Below are 15550 nucleotides of genomic sequence, written 5' to 3'. Positions count from 1 at the left end.
TGCTGTGCAGTTAACACACGAACAAAGCTGCTCCAGCTAGTGCCTCGTTATCTCTGGATAAACCTCTATTCTTGAAAAAAACTCTCTCTGGATATGCCTCATACAAAGAGGAAAGCCAGAGTTCGTGAATTGACTGACACCGGTTTCAGTTGTGAATCAGCCACGGATAGAGACTTTGTTCGCGAGGGACCCCGCCAGTTCAGCCAGGAAGTGAGGTCGCTGGGGAAGTCGGCAAGGAGCAGTTGCCTAGCCCCTTGTCCTATGAAACATCTCTGAGCCCTGGCGCTCCAACCACCCCTGAACCACCGTCCGGCTCGAGAAAGTTGGAAATTTTACCTGTTAACCCAATGGAAAAAACAATCTTGAGGGAATAGCCACCGCTTCGGTGAACCCAGAAGATCCGGGCTCCAGGAGCCAAGTTGGACTGCAACAACAAAGCCATGACGACCCAGGAGAGAGCCTAGCGGAGGTAGGAATTGGGAATTCAAAAATAAGAGTTTTATGTAATACCCTGCTCATAACACTGCAAAAAATCACTCTGCAAGAAATTTGGAATATGTTGATAACCATGCAAAATTCAATTTATAATTTAACTGTGACAGCACAAGAAGCTATGAATAAAACTCAAATTTTGGAAACGAAAATACAGAATATAGAATTATCTGTAAAAACAATCGATGCAAAAATGGAAGAGGTTCAAAAAATTCAATGTAATTTAATAAAATCTGAAAAGATCCATATGGACAAACTGGAAACAATGGAAAATCAACTGAGAAGAGCTAACCTTAGGGTATTAAACTTTCCTAAAACCAAGTTAATTACCGCAAAATGATTTGTTCAAGAGTTATCTTATGAACATTTTAAAACACCCTGAACAAGCATTACCCGCGATATCTAAAATGTACTATCTCCCTCAAGCAATTGAAGTTACAGCAACACAGCAAGAGAATCAACTAGATGTGAATGTGGATGTTTCAGACATTGGAGAAATCCTTCGAGACAACTATAAATTCCAGAGCTATCCTGCTTGTCCAGTTTATTTTTCCAATGGAGAGCGATTCTGTTCTTAGAACTTTCTTCTGCTATCAAAAAATGAACTTTTATGGTTATCAGGTTAGGATATTTCCTGACATTGCAAGGAATACTCAATTTAAAAGAAGGAAGTTTATTGCAATGAGGGGGGAGGTAATAGCTAGAGGCGCTAAATTTACATTACGATTTCCCTGCAGATGTATGATTGTATATCAGGATACTAGATATATGTTTAGCGACCCTGATCAACTAAGATCTTATTTAGACCACCACTAGGGGTTGGTATGATTTAAGTAAGCGGTGTTAACTTTACAGTATGTTAGTGTAGAAATGTATTTTCTTTATAGATAACTGCTTCCTTTACACCTTGTTCTCCCCTCATTTCCTTGAATGTAAATAATTCATATACAGAACAAATATGTTTTCTTATTGTTTCCAATGGAAGGATGTATATCTTTAGTTCTGAATATATTGAATGCTTCAAATATGTTTATAAAACTTAATAAAAATAAAATTTAAAAAAAAATAGAAGGACTAGGGGGACATTCCATGAAGTTAGCAGGTAGCACATTTAAGACTAATTGGAGAAAACAAATTTTCACTCAACGCACAATTAAGGTCTGGAATTTGTTGCCAGAGGATGTGGTTAGTGCAGTTAGTTTAGCTAGGTTCAAAAAAGGTTTAGATAAGTTCTTGAAGAAGTACATTAATTGCTATTAATCAAGTTGACTTAAGGAATAGCACTGCTATTAATTGCATCAGTAACATGGGATCTTCTTGGTGTTTGGGTACTTGCCATGTTCTTGTGCCTGGTTTGGCTTCTGTTGGAAACAGGATGCTGGGCTTGATGGACCCTTGGTCTGATCCAGCATGGCAATTTCTTATGTTCTAGTTATTTACTCTCTCAGACAATAGGACGACTAGGGGGCAACTCCATGATGTTACCAAGTAACATTTAAAACAAATTGGAGAAAATTCTTTCATTCAACGCATAATTAAGCTCTGCAATTCATTGCCAGAGGATGTGGTTACAGCAGTTAGTGAAACTGGATTTTAAAAAAAAAAGGTTTGGTTAAGTTCCTAGAGGAGAAAACCATAAACTTATATCAATCAATAATGAATAGTAGCTTGGAATCTATTTAATGTTTGGGTACTTGCCATGTACTAGTGTCTTGGTTTGTCCACTGTTGGACACAGGATGCTGGGTTTGATGGACCCTTGGTCTGACCCTGTATGGTATTGTCTTGTGTTCTTAAATACATACTTCATGCCCGCCTTCATACCCATTATAAATGCAATATAATAGATATCCCATACCCTTAGATACACCCAGAAAATGAAGGTGGATGGGAACTGCAACCAACTCTTTTGGAGCATAAGGGTACTTCAGCAGACCTAACAACGGGATCTTGTGTTTTCCTTGTAACTGAAAATCAAAAAGAATAGCCTTAGCCATCTTTGAATGAAATCTAGAATAAAAAGGTGTTCAAGGGGGAAAAGGAAGTGTGCTTACCGTAAATGGTGTTTTCCATAGATAGCAGGGAAGTTAGCCATGCATAATGGGTGGCATTGTCCAAGATGTCACGGAGGCGGAGCTTTCTCTCTAAGCTCGAAGAGCTTTGAAGAGCGCATGAGCGCGACTTCCCGCACTCCTTGAGCCTGCCTCAGTTGGTTTTCCAAGCTAATGCTGGTGTAGGTGTTGTAAGACATATGTCTGTCCAGGGAGGTGGGAGGGAATGCATGGCTAACTTCCCTGCTATCTACGGAAAACACTGTTTATGGTAAGCAAACTTGCTTTTTTCCGTCGATACGCAGGGCATTTAGCCATGCATAATGGGAGTTCCAAGTGTACAGGTTGCAGATATGAAATAACAGAAAAACAGTAATATTAAAGAGAACCACTGTTTATTAAAACAAATATTATTTAAATTTTTTGCAACCGGTAGAAACATGGACAGCTATGAGTTAGAAAACGTTTGTAGAATCGCAGAACCCAGTGAGGAATCTTCCACTGACTGCAGGTCGAGACAGTAATGAGAAGTAAAGGTGTGAATGGAAGACCAGGTAGCAGGTAGCTGCTTTGCAGATGTCTTGAATCGGCACTCCCTGTATATGCGCAATGGAAGCTGCAGTGGCCCTTATTTGATGGGCCTTAACTGGACCGACCAGAGGCGTGTTCTTTGTAGAATAGCAGTATTGGATACAAGCTGTTAGCCAATTAGAAAGAGTTTGTTTTGAAACTGGTTGACCTGGATTGTTGGGGTTGAAGGAAACAAATAATTGAGATGAGTGTCTGATGCCTTCAGTGGTGCTTTTGTAATGAGCTAAGGCTTGTTTATAGTCTAGGGTATGAAGGAGTTTTTGGCAATCATCAGTGTGTGGCTTCGGGCAGAAGACTGGTAGGGATATCGTTTCATTCAAGTGAAAAGCAGAAACCACCTTTGGTAGAAAAGAAGGATGAAACTAATTTATCATGATGAAATTGGAGATATGGGAAATTGATTACAAGTGCTTGAAGCTCACTTACCCTCCTTGCAGAAGTTATAGCTACGAGGAAAAGCACCTTCCAGGTTAGAAATTTAAGGGAAGAAGTCGATATGGGCTCGAAGGGTGGATGCAATAATGCATCGAGGACTAAGTTGACATCCCATGGTACTATCGGTTTCTTAAGAGGTGGGTGTAAGCGTAGTAAACCCTTCATAAATTTTGAAATCAAAGAATGGGAAGAGATGGAATGATCTTGTTCCAAGAGATGATAAGCAGCAATAACGCTAAGGTGAACTCTAATAGATGCGACTGCCAGACCGGAAAGGGATAAAGAATGTAAATAAGTTAGTATTGACTCTGGTGGACAAGAAAAAGGATCAAGTTTGCGGTGTGTGCACCATGTAGAGTATCGTTTCCATTTGAAGGTGTAGTTATGTTTGGTGGAGGGTTTTCTTGCTGCAATGAGAACATCTAATGTCGGATGAGAGATCTAAGGAACTTAATATGTGCCGTTCAACCTCCATGCTGTTAAGTGGAGGGAGGCTTGCATCGGATGGATCAAGGCTCCCTTGTCTTGCAAAAGGAGAGTTGGGTCCTTTGGCAGGAGAATTGGAGGGTGAACAGAAAGATGGAGAAGATAAGCATACTATGGTTGTCTCGGCTGGATCAGGGTGCCCAAAGAGATCTTGAACCTCTCTCTTTGAAGGAATTTGTTCAAGGCTCTCAGGTCAAGAATGGGACGTAGGCCCCCAGGTCTCTTTGGTATCAGGAAATACCGAGAGTAGAACCCTCTGCCCTGCTGGCAGAGGGGAACAGGTTCTACTGCTCTGGCTATTAAAAAGGCAGAGCTCTATATTTCCTGAGGAGCAAAGCCCACAACGGACGTGGGGGAGAGTCTTAAGGGGAGGGGGGGCTCCCTGAAGTTCACCCGGTACCCTCGGCGAACGATAGTGAGGATCCACTGGTCCGACGTGACATGGACTAGAGGTCCACGAAATGACACAGCCTGCCTATGACCGGAGAGCAGGATGCCGAGAGAATAGGAATCTGACTCACGCTCCCTCACTCCCAGTCAAAACCCCGTGGCAGAGTTCTGCTAGGGTGCTGGTTGAGGCCTGCTAACAGGAACGACCTCTGGAACCAGCGTGGGGCGTGTAAGCCCACAAGGTCAGAAGCATTAGCCGGCAAATGCTGAAGGGTCTCATGGTAGTCCTTCAATTGGGCCACCACATCCCTGACTTATCCCTGAAGAGATTTGCAACTGTACATGGTAGATTTGCCAGCTTTCTTAGACCTCCAGCTGAAGGTCCGAGGTTCAGAGCCAGGCCATCCTGTGGGTGCCAATACCCTCTGCAGCCACTCTTGCTGCTGTTTCGAAAACATTGTAAGTGGACCTCACTTTGTGTTTTCCTGCCTCTAGACCCTGCTGTACTACCGCTGAGAATGCCTCCTGTTGCTGTTGAGGCAGGCGCGCTGACAGCTCCTGGACCTGCTTCCACAGGTTCCGGTTGTACTGGATCATATATAGTTGGTAGGAGGCGATATGGGCGATGAGCATAATGCCCTGATACACCTTCCTACCCAAGGCATCCAACGTCCTGTGCTCTCTTCCCTGGAGGAGCCAAGGAGTGTGTGCGAGAGCATTTGAGGTTTTGGTTTTTTTTTTAAGGGTGCACTCCACCACAACCAACTGGTGTGGGAGATGGCGCCTCTCAAACCCCAACTCCTGTTAGACCAGGTGGATGGCATCTGCCTTTCGATTAATCAAAGGAACGAACACGGGGTGTTCCCAGATCCTGAGGAGGAGCTCCTTAAAATATCATGGACTGGGACTGCCACTATTTCCTTTGGAGTATCTATGAACTGGAGGACCTCCAGCATTTTGTGTCCTCTTCCATGAGGAGCTGAAATGGGATGGCTTCAGCCATAGCCTGGACAAAGCCCACAAAGGAAAGATCCTCCAGGGGAGATCGACGTCTCATCTGGTGGAGAAGGCTCTGAGGGAAGATCTCCAGAATCTTCCGAAGAGGATTCAGAGGTGTTGTCCCCCCAGAAGTCATATGGGGCCTCTTCCTTCCTAAGGTCCTCTGAAGGCACCGAGGACCCCGGGAGCATCAACAACGCTGAGGGCATCGAGATCCCCAATGGTCCCCAGCATGGGAGCAGGAAAATCTAGTCATGGGCCCAATGGCTCTGTAAGCGCCGATGGCCATAGTGAGTCTTCCTCATCGGAGGACCCAATAATGGGTATCGCTCCAGAGAGGGGCATCGGAGGCTGCTGAGAATCCGATGGTCCTCCCAGCACCGGTTTCATCGGAAGGATGCCTGAAAGGATGTCCCACGGGTACCAAGAGAGACAGTGCAGGCTCTGGCACCAGCATGAGGACTGGTGCCAGTTCGATACCTTGCAGAGCTCGGAGCACCGCCATCTGAACCCTGCAGTCCAACTCCTCCTGAAACCCAATGAAGCTTGGATGGAAGGAGGAAGAGTTACCAGAGCCTCCCTGGAGCCACCAGGAGGCTTGGTGCCTGGCACAGTTATCGATGGGGAACGCCTGGGAGTCCCGGGTCTGATAGAGTACAGCTCCCCACGGGGTTGCTTTGGTGGTGGCACAGCGGCCACCGAGGCCATACTGGTCCCAGTGCTGTGCATCGATGGCGACCAGTGACAGTGTTTGCTGCGGTACTCGGCCCGATCTTTCCCCGGCGCCGAGGAGGCTGAAGATCCTGGCGTCTTGGAGTGTAATGACACCAGAGACGGCCTATCTCCAGCTCCTCTCAGGAGAGATGGGCCCGCTGGGGGAGTGGAAAGGGACGGTGTATCTAACGAATCCCCTCGGCCTCTAGGTGTCGACATCTCAGACACTGGAGTAGGTGAATCAGGCATTTTGGGCCCAAAAGCTTTTCCATCTTATCCAGCTGGGCACGACGGTCTTTGGGGGTCATACACATTTATCAGCTGGGACGTATAAGACAAGGGGGGTAAGGCAGAGAAAGAGAAAAAGAAAGAACCCCTGGGAAAGAGCAGCCCTGAAAGACAGAAACGAAGGCACAAATCCTGAACACAACCCCGGGGAGGAAACCCTGAGAGCAGGAACCTGTGCTGAGGCGACCCCTGGAAGTGAAAGGAGGGTCCGAGGCCAACCAGATCTCCCTATCGAGAAGGGAGAAGACTAGGAGTGGCCAGATTTTATTTATTTATTTATTTAACAACTTTTAATATACCGACGTTCGTGGGGCACATCAAGCCGGTTTACAAGTAACTCAGTTAAAGGAGGAAATTACAATGAACAGGGGGCCGGGGGATGGGAGCAGGCCAGAAAGGGGGGGTGGGGGGGGTAAGGGAGACAGGAAGAAGAGAGGGAAAGATAGGTAGCATGAGTGAGAGTATAAAAAACAACCGTTAACATAAGAAATAAAAGGAACTTATTTACAGAAAAAGGAATATTTACATTAGTGACAATTAGCATAGGATTGATTATATCGGACTAAATTGAACAATTTTGTAAAATTGTAGGAAGATAAAAGGGGAAGGGCGGGCAAGGAGAGGCGAAAGGGAAAGCCTTGGGAGGGGGGGAAAAGCCTAAGGAGGGGGGAAAAAAGGCCTAAGGAGGGGAAAAAATGGAAAAAAGGGAAAAAAGGGAAAGCCTTAGGAGGGGGGGGGGAAAGGGCGGGTGGGGTGGGGGGATGGAGGCTGGGAATCTGAGTGGGGGGGGGGGGGGATTATGTGGGAATGTATAGGTTTGGTTGGATTCGGGGTAGATTATGTGGAAATGTTTAGGTTTGGTTGGTTTTCCGGGTAGGTCCTTTCTGAAAAGCCACGTTTTTATGCCTTTTTTGAAGGTGGCCAGGCAGGGTTCAAGGCGGAGAAAGGTAGGGAGAGTATTCCAGAGTGAAGGGCCCGCTATGGTAAAGGCCCCTTCTCTCGTGGAGGTGAGATGGGCGATTTTGAGGGAGGGGGTATGTAGGGTACCTGCGTGGGAGGATCTGGTAGGACGGTTGGTTATGCGGAAGTGGGGTGAGTCCTTGAGCCAGGGGTTGGGTTTGTAGAGGAGGTTGTGTAGTATGGTGAGGGTTTTATACTGTATACGGAAAGAAATGGGTAACCAGTGAAGGTCCTTCAGTATGGGGGTGATGTGGTCTCTTTTTCGTGTGTTCGTTAGGATTCTTGCCATGGCGTTCTGCAGGATTTGTAGGGGTTTGATGGTCGACTCTGGAAGGCCAAGGAGGAGGGAATTGCAGTAATCCACTTTGGAAAGGATAGTGGTCTGCAAGACTAGACGGAAATCTTGTGTGTGGAGTAGTGGTTTTAGCTTTTTCATGATGTGAAGCTTGTAAAAGCCTCCCTTAAGAAGGGATTTAATGTGGGCTTTGAAATCGAGGCGCTGGTCAAGTTCGATGCCAAGGTCTCTGACAGTTGGAGATGAGACGTGGGGGGAGGATGTAATATTGGGGAGGGTAAGTTCAGGTTGATTAGATATTATGAGTATCTCAGTTTTAGAAGCATTGAGGGCAAGGTGGAGGTTGGAGAGGAGAGAATTGATGGATGTAAGATAGGAGTCCCATAGTTGAAGGGTTTCATTTAGAGTATTTTGGATAGGAATGAGGATTTGAACGTCATCGGCATATAAGAAAAAGTTCAATCCTAGGTCAGAGAGCAGGTGGCAGAGGGGCAGTATATAAATATTGAACAGAGTAGAAGAGAGTGAGGACCCCTGAGGGGTGATGATCGGAGAAAGGAGACCCAGGCTTAGGTGTGGGGAGTGACACGGAGTCATATACCGTGAAGAGTGAGAACCAGCCCAGACACCTAACACACTCCACAGCCAGAAGCTAGCCTTCTTCCTGCACAGCCTGCCCACTCTGCCAGCACCACGCCAGGAAGCAAGCCTCTTCCCTGCACACCTTCTCCAGTTCTTCAGCTGGAACCTGCTTCAGAGGAGAACAGAGGTATCACCTGAACGTTGGAATCAAGGGTAAGTAAGTTTGCCATAAGTATTCATATCTTAAGTAGGCTCAAGTTTATGGCATGTTTTGTTACCACACGATACAGAATTTTCTTTAGGGAAAACTGGTGCTTAGTGGCCAGGATGTTAGAGATAGCATTTAGAAAATGACCACAATTCCTGTGTCATACCAAATCTGATAAATAAAATTTTATTTCTGAGGAGACTACATGTTGCCTTTTCCACGACTTAGGATCGCAAGTAAGGTGGGAGGGCAATTAGCAGTGTCTTGTAACAGACAGATCCCTGCACCCCAACCTGCCTACAGCTCCATCTGATGATGTCACCCATCTGTGAGGACTACTATCCTGCTTGTCCTAGGAGAATCAGCAAGATTCTTCTATGTCATTCAGCGCAGATGACAACAGAGCAGGTTTTATGTGGAAGCTGATGAGGAAAAAGCAAATCTACTTAACAAATCTTTCTGTTCAATATTTACTGTGGAAGGGCCTGGAGCAGGACCACATAAAACAAACAAATAAGATTGGAAATGAGGTAAACCTCAATCGATTTTCAGAACAGTGTGTAACTAAAATTAAAGTAGATCAGGTGATGGGGCCGGATGGGAGTGTACTAAGGGAACTTAGATGTCCTGGCAGCTCTACTGGCTGATCTTTTCAATGCTTCTTTAGAGTCTGGAGTAGTTCCATAGGACTAGAAGAGAGTGGATGTGGCTCCTATTCATAAAAGTGAAAGTAAGGAGGAATCGAGGAACCCAAGGCAAGTTAGTCTGACCTCTATGGTAAGCAAAACTAATGGAATCGCTGCTAAAATGGAGGATAGTGCAATTTTGGGAATCCAATGGATTGCAAGATCCGAGACAGCATGTTTTTACCAGAAGTAATTCTTGTCACACGAATCTGATCAACTTCTTTGATTAGGTGACTAGAGAATTGGATCAAGAGAGATCATTAAACATAATGTACTTGGATTTCAGCAAGGCCTTTGACACAGTTCTGCACAGACCACCTAAAAATTCTGACCTTTGTATGGATTCTAGAGTGACTGATTGGGTTAGAAACTGGCTGAGTGAGAGATGACAAAGGGTAGTGGTAAATGGAGTTTTCTCTGAGAAGGGAGGTGTTACTAGCAGTGTGTCTCAGAGATCGGTCCTTGGACTGGTTCTTTTCAACATTTGTATGGGCAACATAATGGAAGGATTGCTGGTAAAGGTTTGTCTTTTTGCCGATACCAAAATCTGTAACAGGGTAGGTAGCCACGAAGCTGTGGAAAATATGAGGAGGGATCTAGTGAAATTAGAGGAATGGTATAAGGTCTGGCAGCTAAGATTGTTGTGTCCGTCGCTGTCCGACATCTCTGCTCCGCCTACCTTACCTCGTTGGCGACTCCCTTCGGGGTTGATGGAAGGCTAGCTGCTGCGGCATCTGCAGGCTGTCCTCCTCCAGCATTCCCGGACCGGCTCGACGCTGCAAGCCGCCATGTTGACCAGATGCCTAAGGGCGCGTGCGCGCGGCCCGACTGATGTACCAATGTTGGCGTGAACCTCAGGGGCATCCCCCTGAGATGACGTCACTAGCTCCAGATATTTAAGGTCTCAGTTTTCGCTAACAAGACAAGTTAGCAAGGGTTCGCTTCCTCCTGGTCACTGCGGATGGGATTCGCTCTCCGCAAACCCAGCTACTCTGCCTCCTCGGACTTCACTACAGGTACCTGCTCCTCGGGGGTCTGGCTCTCCTTTTTCTTTGCAGGTCGCAGTCCGGAACAGGTACTCGCTTCTCGAGAGCCCACGTCCCGGACTTGCTCCTGAATACCACTTCTGCTAAGAAGTCCTCGCTGCTTACAACATTAGTGAGTTTCCATTTCTCTCTCAGAGCTTTCCCTGGGTCCAGGTACTCACTCCTCGAGGGCCTAATGCATACCATCTCCTGGACTGCCTCAAGAGACTATTGTATGAGTGTTACCATCAAGGACTTGTTCCAGAACTCTGCATATACTGCCTACTCACTTTCTTAGTTTCTCTACAGCTCAGCCACCCTGGGATCGCTGTTCCAATACCTGAGGGACTACAACCCAGCTGGGCGCTTCCAGCTCACTACTGCCACCTTTGGTGGTTTAATATATTGCTTCTAAGAAGTCTTTGTTGCTTAACATCAGTGAGTCTGTATCCATCTCTCAGAGCATTACCTGGAACCAGGTACTCGCTCCTCGAGGGCCTAATGTATATCAACTCCTGGGCTGCCTTAAGAGACTATTGTGGGAGTGTTACCATCAAGGACTTGTTCCTGAACGCCGCAAGCTTTGCCTACTCACTTTCTTAGTTTCTCTACAGCTCAGCCACCTTGGGATTGCTGTTCCAGAACCTGAGGGACTACAGCCCAGCCGAGCCACTACTGCCACCTTTGGTGATTTACTATCTTGTCTAATAAAAGAACTAGTGTGTGTTTGTCTCCTACACTAAGCCTGACCAGTAGTCCCTCTCGGGATTTCCCCCGAGGGCGTGGTCATCTGCCACTGGTCCAAGGATCCACTCACAACTATTCTAAATAACTACAGATTGCTAACTCCCAGCTTTCACTACAGAACTTTGTTAACAGGTTGACAACAGATTGCTAACTCCTCATGGAGAACACATCAAAGATTTAATGCTGAAAATGCAGAGTAATGCATTTAGGATGCAAAAACCCATGGAAAAGGTACAGGATTGGGGTGAAATTCTTCAAAGCACAATGGAAGTGCGGGATCTAGGGGTAATTGTATTTGATGATCTTAAGGTGGCCAAACAGTTGGATAAAACAATGGTAAAAGCCAGAAAGATGCTTGGCTGCATAGGGAGAGGAATGGTCAACAGAAAAAGGGAAGTGATATTGCCCCTATTTAGGTCCCTTGAGACTTGACTTGGAATAATGTGTACAATTCTGGAGATCACACCTTCAAAAGGATATAAACAGGATGGAATTGGTCCAGAGGATGGTTACTAAAATGGTCAGTGGTCTTTACTCTAAAGCATAGGAGGATAGACAAAGATCTAAACATACATACCTTAGATGAAAGATGAGATGGAGGAGATATACTAGAGACATTCAAATCTCTCAAAGGTTTTCGTGCTCAGGTGGTGAGCCTTTTTCAATGGAAAGGAGGCTGTAGAACAAGGGGTCATACGATGAGGTTGAATGGGGGTAGGACTCAGGAGTAATCTTAGGAAATATTTCTTTACGGAGAGGTTGTGGATGAATGGAACAGCCTTCCGGTGGAAGTAGTGGAGACAAAACAGTATCTGAATTCAAGAAAGCAAGAAATATATACAGGAGATCTCTAAGGAAGTGATGAGAATTATAAAGCTAAATTAACTGGATAGATGGGCAGACTGGATGGGCCATATGGTCTTTTTCTGCCATTGTGTTTCTATATGTTATAGAGTATACATCCAAGATGGCCCATTTGAGGAATAAAAAGCACAAAAAGTGTCCTCGGTACAGGACACTGAGCTAGCCTCCAGGAATCCCCAGTTTTATATCGTGTGAAATCTCTATCATGCTGAAGTGTTGACGCTTCTATTTGAGACTCGTCACTTGTTGCCATTGGTTCCAATTACAAATCTTTACAGCTCTTACTCAGATTCAGTCAGAAAGATTGTCTTGACCTGACCCCCAATGCATATCCTCAGTAGGAGGCACCGAAACTGCTGAAAACTTCTTCAGTGGAGGTTTGGTAAACAGGACCGTGGATCTGCTTCCCATGTGTCAAGGTCAGTTTCTTAAACTCAATATCTTAAATTCAACAGTAAGAAAGGTATTGGGCAAATCATTCCAGAACCAAACCACTGTGAATGACATTTTAAAGCATAAGAACATGCCATACTGGGTCAGACCAAGGGTCCATCAAGCCCAGCATCCTGTTTCCAACAGTGGCCAATCCAGGCCATAAGAACCTGGCAAGTACCCAAAAACTAAGTCTATTCCGTGTAACCATTGCTAATGGCAGTGGCTATTCTCTAAGTGAACTTAATAGCAGGTAATGGACTTCTCCTCCAAGAACTTATCCAATCCTTTTTTAAACACAGCTATACTAACTGCACTAACCACATTCTCTGGCAACAAATTCCAGAGTTTAATTGTGCGTTGAGTAAAAAAGAACTTTCTCTGATTAGTTTTAAATGTGCCCCATGCTAACTTCATGGAGTGCCCCCTAGTCTTTCTACTATCCGAAAGAGTAAATAACAGATTCACATCTACCCGTTCTAGACCTCTCATGATTTTAAACACCTCTATCATATCCCCCCTCAGTCGTCTCTTCTCCAAGCTGAAAAGTCCTAACCTCTTTAGTCTTTCCTCATAGGGGAGTTGTTCCATTCCCCTTATCATTTTGGTAGCCCTTCTCTGTACCTTCTCCATCGAAATTATATCTTTTTTGAGATGCGGAGACCAGAATTGTACACAGTATTCAAGGTGCGGTCTTCACCATGGAGCGATACAGAGGCATTATGAAATTTTCCGTTTTATTCACCATTCCCTTTCTAATAATTCCCAACATTCTGTTTGCTTTTTTGACTGCCGCAGCACACTGTACCGACGATTTCAATGTGTTATCCACTATGACACATCAGCATTGTATTTCCCAAGACTAACATAGTACACTGTGCGATGGTTAATGATGGACATATTCTATGCAAACTTTAAAGACAGAACTTAAAGCCGCTAGCTTCTCTCTCTGTTATGAGAAAAACAGATGACCCAAAACCAGAAGAAAGTAATTATTCAGATAAAAAAAGCAGAGGGCCACCAATGACCTCTCTCTCCAATGAAAATTCAGAGGGGTGGGAGTAGCAGTGGGAGTCAGGGGGAAGAATTAGCAGAATCTTTGAACCAATGTTCAAATCCCACTGCTGCTCCTTGTACCCTCCCCATTGCCTCTGGTACAAACTTACTCGGCGATTGTAGTGCTCTAATATAAATTAAACAGTATATATTGCCCAACAGAGCACTATTGTGGCAATATCGCGCGAAATACGTGATATCCATGGCCCCACCGAGGTTGCCTCCCCTATCACAATAGCCTGCTTTATTCATTACATTATTCATGCAGGTGATTTGTGTGCATGAATAATGCAAATGCATGCAATGGTCATTAATAGGCAATTTGATGTTAATATTTTATCGCAGCCGATTGAGCAAGTTGTCAGCTGTGATAAAACACCACATCCTCAGAAAGTGTTAAATGTGAACGCAAGTCCCAAGGCTACCATGTTACGTATAAATGCCCAGAAGAAAATAAAAAAAGCCATGGCCAAAAGAAAAGTTGAACAGGGACCTCTGGCTCATCCCATGGCGGCCCTGACTTATCAAAGTTAAAATATAAAAAAAAGCTAAATTTTCACACACAGCAATGGCCCCTCCAAAGTTTCAAATAAAAGTACTTGGGGGTTCAGTAGTATACCTCACCCCAACAGATACATAAGTGGGTTGGGGTATAGGGGCCCCCAAGACCCCCTCCTCAGGTGTGAACTTAAATAAATGGAGTTCAGGGACCCCCAACCCCTAAAAATAAGAAGGTTTCACAATGGGGCTGGGACACCCCCTAGACCTAGGCCTCTATCATGTGATAGGGGCAAGGTTAAGGTTGGCAACATTTGGAAAAATGGCATCAACCAGGCTGGGTGTTAGGGAGCACCCCAGCTCGATCATGAGACCTGCTTCTTAATTTTAAGGTTTGGGAGGGGGGGGGTTGCCTGGGGATCCGGGGGTAGTGATCCCTGAACCCCATTAAAGTTCACACCTTTGAGGAGAAGGAGGGTGCCGGGGGGGGGGGGGGTACACTATACCCCAACGTGCTTATGTGTCTATTGGAGTGGGGGTACCTCTGAACCACCACAGACTTTGAAACTTTGGAGGAAGATGGGGGGGGGGGGGCTTTGCTGTGCATGAAAATTTAATTTTTTAATTTTAAATTTGGGGAGTCTGAGCCGCCTTGAGTGGCAGCACTGGGTTGAGCTGCAACTCAACCTTGCTTTCTTTCAATGGACAACTTCTTCAGCAGCCAGTCCTTTAAGACAATGGCAGTCCCTTGAGATTGGAAGCCACCTTCACACCTAAAGGCCACTCGTCATATTCTTTTGTTCAGCGCTGTTTGGCTGCGAGACAAAAGAATGCATCACAGAACTGCAATCTTTCAGGGGAGGAGTCCCACTATCATAGCGATACCCCCTCGCAATAGTGAAATCCCTCCTGCAAAACAACATTGTGGTTTAGTAGCTCTAGGCCAGTGGTTCTCAACCCTGTCCTGGGGACCCCCCCAGCCAGTCGGGTTTTCAGGATATCCACAATGAATATGCATGAGAGAAAATTTGCATACACTGCCTCCATAACATGCAAATTCTCTCTCATGCATATTCATTGTGGATATCCTGAAAACCCGACTGGCTGGGGGGGTCCCCAGGACAGGGTTGAGAACCACTGCTCTAGGCCTTAGATTGTAAGACTTCTGTGGATAGGGAAATTACATTCAGGTATTGAATTGTAATCTGCTTTGAAGGGCCAAAAAGCAGAAAATAAATACCAGACAGGTACTACATAGGAATACTGAAAAAGAAAATACCATAAAGAGCTGAAAACTTAACTAGGGAACTAATACAACAAAATTTCTAACCAAGGCCAGGAAAATCCTAGAGTCTGCTGGAAAATATCAGACTAGACCAATGGAAAAAAAGACGACAGATACTGCAGGGCTACCACAGCACAGGAAGTCTTGCATATGAACAGAAAAAGTGTCTTTTAGAAAGCTCTGGAGTTTTATTCTATTTGGCACCATGTGGTCACGTGAGCCACTAGTGTGACATGATGAACTTGCTTGTCTTCAGATAAATATGTTTGAAGCATTATCATTTTACATTGTTGTTTCCAGATCTTTTAAAATATGTGTAACTAAAAGAATACCACCACAAAATCAAATATGGAATAAAAACTTCAACGAGGAACTGGAAGCTAAATACTAAAATGCTTAAGATGTGAATTGCTTATGAATTCAGTTTGCATTTTGAAGCATTACTTCTTCATAAAAATATTGTGTGA

At 45.0% G+C, this 15550-nt stretch overlaps 1 protein-coding gene across 6 annotated transcripts in view; it reads right to left on the bottom strand.

Annotated features, from left to right (window-relative positions):
- Positions 1-15550, bottom strand: part of WWP1 (WW domain containing E3 ubiquitin protein ligase 1) — a 398863-nt gene that overhangs the window by 268917 nt on the left and 114396 nt on the right. The window lies entirely within an intron of this gene.

Source organism: Rhinatrema bivittatum, chromosome 2 (genome assembly GCF_901001135.1).
Source record: "Rhinatrema bivittatum chromosome 2, aRhiBiv1.1, whole genome shotgun sequence".
Taxonomy (NCBI): Eukaryota; Metazoa; Chordata; class Amphibia; order Gymnophiona; family Rhinatrematidae; genus Rhinatrema; species Rhinatrema bivittatum.
The sequence above is the reverse complement of the archived record's forward strand: the minus strand, read 5'-3'. Positions and strand labels throughout refer to the sequence as shown.